The following is a 4,289-nucleotide window of genomic DNA, read 5'->3' as shown; positions in this document are numbered from 1 at the left end:
CCATTTCTGCCCTGTGGGGCTGAATACTGTGGATTAGAAGAAAGTCAACATTCGGAGGGAAGATTAACTACCCTTTACCAAAATGCAAATACCACTGCTAATTCCTCTCAATTGATCCGTCTAACTCTGCAGGAAGAGCAAGGAAGTCTGTATTAAAGTAGCCAACATATTAGCACAGCCGCTCATCCAACAGCCCCGCTGTGCCAACCTTCTGACAACCTGTTTACATTTCGCTTTTGTGACACACCTGTAATCGAAAGGTTGTTATACAAAATGGGACTTCATAGTACAAAATGAGAACACTTAGGCTTCTAAGCCAGTTTCTAGCTTGCACATATCTATCTCACTCCAAAGACGGACCACTGCCACACACTGCAGTGTGAGAGCGTGTGGCTATTTCATCAGCTGGACGGTGTAGCCAGGTTGCTTAATTAAAATCAAAATGGTGTTTATGTCCCAAACCATGAAATGCCCATATGTAATTAAAAATATCTCTGTTGGACAGTCATCTTTCACATTATTATATAGGAACTGTTTGAAATGCGGTCAATGTTTTGTGTTATTGCTCAAATTCTTTATTAAAGGCCTCATATCCAACAGTTTGTCATGGAAGTGCCCCCTCATAAAAAGTCACTTTGGGGGGATTTGTTCAGGCTGAGGTTTGGCTTAATCTCTGAGAATTAACTTCCGGAGAGGCCAGTATCAGTCAGCTCTCAGGAAGTACCATAATGAAAACTGAAAATGACATCTTTATAATTTGCCTCCCAAAGCATAAATTCTCCTCTCTGAAAAGGTTGGAACTAAGTGTAGGGTGCACCAGTGCTGAGAACTCAACGTAAACATGTACTGTGTATCTTATTTCATATAAGGTGGATGGTGAACCATTTCTTCTGTAAGATTATGTCTATATTTGGGCATTAGACTCATTATATAAGTTCATGTAAAACAAGCTTGATAATATGTGTTTGAAGAAATTGGAAACCAAGAAAAAATTACTTCCCTTATACCTAGGGTTTAGAAAATCTTGTAGGTTAAAAAACTAAAAAAAGGAACTCTGTGGGTACAGAATCTTTATTTTTAACATAAAAGAATCCCTACCCTTTCTTGTTGAAATATATATATATATATATATATTAATATTCCCAGAGTTCTCATTGTTAAATTTCCACAGAAACTGTTAGAAAACAGGATTGGAAAGCATATGGAATGTTTCCCTAGAGACAAGGATGGATTTTTTTTTTAAGGCGTTGGTCACTCAAAGTGGTAGGCAAAGTAAATGCAATATTAATAGATACCCCCACCTCTCCCACCCTCCCATTTGACCAGACCCTGCAATTTAACTAAAATGGTCTGCCCGTGCCCTGATTTGAGAGAGAGAAAGATGGATGACAAGACATGATGTCGACTTCAGGATGTTGTGAAAATAATCCTTAAATGTCAGACATTTCTTGAGGTCATTCCAGATTGTTACTTCTTCTGCTGCTGCAATTCTGAAGATTGAGAGTTGTTTTTAACAATAGTAATTTTGAGGACACACACACACACACACACACACACACACACTCAAGATTTAGTCATCCTTATCCTTATTTACTGTAATGAAGTATCCTGAGGTCACTTTTATTATTAGGGTTAAAGAGTATTTTAACCAGAATTTACTCGGAAAGGAAAATAACAAAACAAAACACCCCAAAGCAAACAAAAAGTAAAACTGAGCATCCTTCAGTCCTACAATAGGCAGGATCTTAAGGAAACTTTTTGGATGGGTGGGGGCTGGGAGTGGAAAATGGGAGAAAGTGAGAGAAAGCGGGTCTAGCATTTCACATAAGAAATGGTCACAAATAATTTCTACATTTAAGAAAAGGGTCTTTTTCCTCTGGAGCCAATAACAAGCAAAATGAGCTCAGCCACCATGTATTTGGATCCAGAATTTATCAGTAAATGATAGCAGCACATGATAACGTTACTGTGGGTTACTGAGGATTATCATTGGCAAGCTGCTAAGTCTGAGTAATATAAATATGCCTACTAGTCTCAGAGCCAAGGTATACAGGGCACCTGCATTCTTTTTAAAATAATCTACAACAGTGCAGCAAGCATGAGCGTCTTCATCTAGCTCATAGATTCATCTGCTGGCTGATCAAAGGTATGCTAAATGGCATTACGGGTTTGGGTTCTTTTTGCCTTCTAATTGTCGCAGGTGCGAGCCCTAGAGCACAAGAGTCAAAGGTCCCGATTCTCCTTGTGTAGGGCTGAAGAAGGGTACAAGGGGTGGGGCCCAGAGTCCCCAGAATAAGGAAATCTTCCTATCTTGGACATGATACCAGCACGGCGGTGGTTTGAACCCACTCTGTACTCTGCAGTGATCTGCGTCTGTAAAGGTTCCAGCCTTGAAAACACTATGGGGCATTTCTATTTGGGGCCATAAAATCACTGTGGAGCAAAATTGACTGAACAGCATTGCGTTTTTGGTTTGTTCACCAACTTACAGAGATTGATTGATTGATAAATAATAAGTTATACTAATAAGCTATGCACACAGTAAAACATGCAAAATGGGGGGGGGATAAAATAAATAATAAATAAATATGAACAACAGTTCTTGTAGTTTGTTTTTGAACCCCAGTGGACGATCTTGAGAAATCCCAGGAGTGCACAGCCCCCTTTAGCTCAATCCTGGCCTAGACCCGACAGCTCCACGCTGTTTTGATTTTTCTTATAAATCCACAAATCTGATTGTAATCTTAATGCATTTTTCATGGACAAGATCAAGGAACATGTTAAAGTATTATTGGGATTGTTGATGGATGGAAATGCAGAAACATAATATATTAGCTGCTCAGAAAGGCACAAAATGCCTTTTGAGAGAAGGGGAAGTTATATTATAGAAAACAAATGGAAAGAGCCCTTTTTTGGGTAGGAAAGAGCCCTTTTGAGAATAGCCCTGGATGGTATTTCTGAATGCTCCCTACAGCAGCCCTTGAAAACATGTTGTGAGTTTTCTCTAGAGAGGTGTCTACAGTTGAGAGAGTAAGACTGTTCTTAGTCATGTAAATGGTTATGCACATCATTTACAGTCAATTCCAAATTTTAAAAAAGAAACTGTAAAACAATTCTTGAAAGTGACAGAAGTCAACAGGTTAGAAAAGCCTCCTAAAACAAAGTTCTGGCAATAAAATAATGCATGGATCTGAAACAGAAGAATTCATTTGAAATCCTAGCAGCTGCAAATCTCCTCCTGCAGCAATGCATCTCTCCTCTCTGCAGACTTCTGCCAGGAGGAGGAAGTGCTGTTGTTAGCGTCTTCCTGTCATCGTGACCTTGTTGACAGCAGGACCCCATGTTTTCACTGCCTGGCCCCGTGCCCCTCTCACAATTGTTCTCATGTGTGCACCCATTGTGGCAGCCACTGTGTCATCCCCGGTGAGGGTCTTCCTCCTCTTTTTCACTGCCCCTCTACCTTCATCAGTCTGATGTCCATCTGGAGAGACTGATACCATGTCCAAAGTACATGTTATATGCATGGGGAGATAAAGTCTCACCATCCTCATCTCCAAGTAGCAATCTGGTTGTACTTCTTCCAAGACAGATTGGTTTGTTTTCTTTGAAATCCATAGAATGTTCAAGATTCCCCTCCAGCACCACAATTCAGATGCATCATTCTTCTTCAGGCTCCCTTATTCAACGTCCCACTTCCACACGCAACTTAAAATACCATGGTATGGATCAGGCACACCTTAGCCCTCAAAGTAACACCCATGCTTTTCAATGTGTTAAAGAGGTCTTGTGCAGCAGATTTACCCAATGCATTGAGTCATTTGATCTCTTGACTACTGCTTCCGTAAGCATTGATGGTGGATCCAGGAAAAGTTAAGATTGACTTTCTAGAGAAGACAAAAGGGGAGTTTCTTAAAATCACTAGTTTGGGCTTTTTGTCTAATGCAGAGGTTCTCAACCTTCCTAATGCCACGAACCCTTTAATACATACAGTCCCTCATGTTGTGGTGACACCCCCGCCCCCCAACTGTAAAATTGTTTTCATTGCTATTTCATAACTCTAACTGTGCTACTGCTATGAATCGGCCGACCCCTGTGAAAGGGTCATTTGACTCCCAAAGGGGTCCCCACCCACAGGTACAGGTTGAGAACCGCTGGTCTAGAGCCAAAGGTTAATATGTTGAATATGGAGCAGAAAGGTTGAGAATCCGATGAGGAAAAAGCTTGCGCCAAACTCTGAGAGAAACATTGTTCCTGTTGCTGAGGGATGGAACCAAAGGAGACCGGGAAAG

This window comes from Echinops telfairi, unplaced genomic scaffold (assembly GCF_000313985.2).
Source record: "Echinops telfairi isolate 266 unplaced genomic scaffold, ASM31398v2 ScPeMD7_2;HRSCAF=8, whole genome shotgun sequence".
Lineage (NCBI taxonomy): Eukaryota > Metazoa > Chordata > Mammalia > Afrosoricida > Tenrecidae > Echinops > Echinops telfairi.
The sequence above is the reverse complement of the archived record's forward strand: the minus strand, read 5'-3'. Positions refer to the sequence as shown.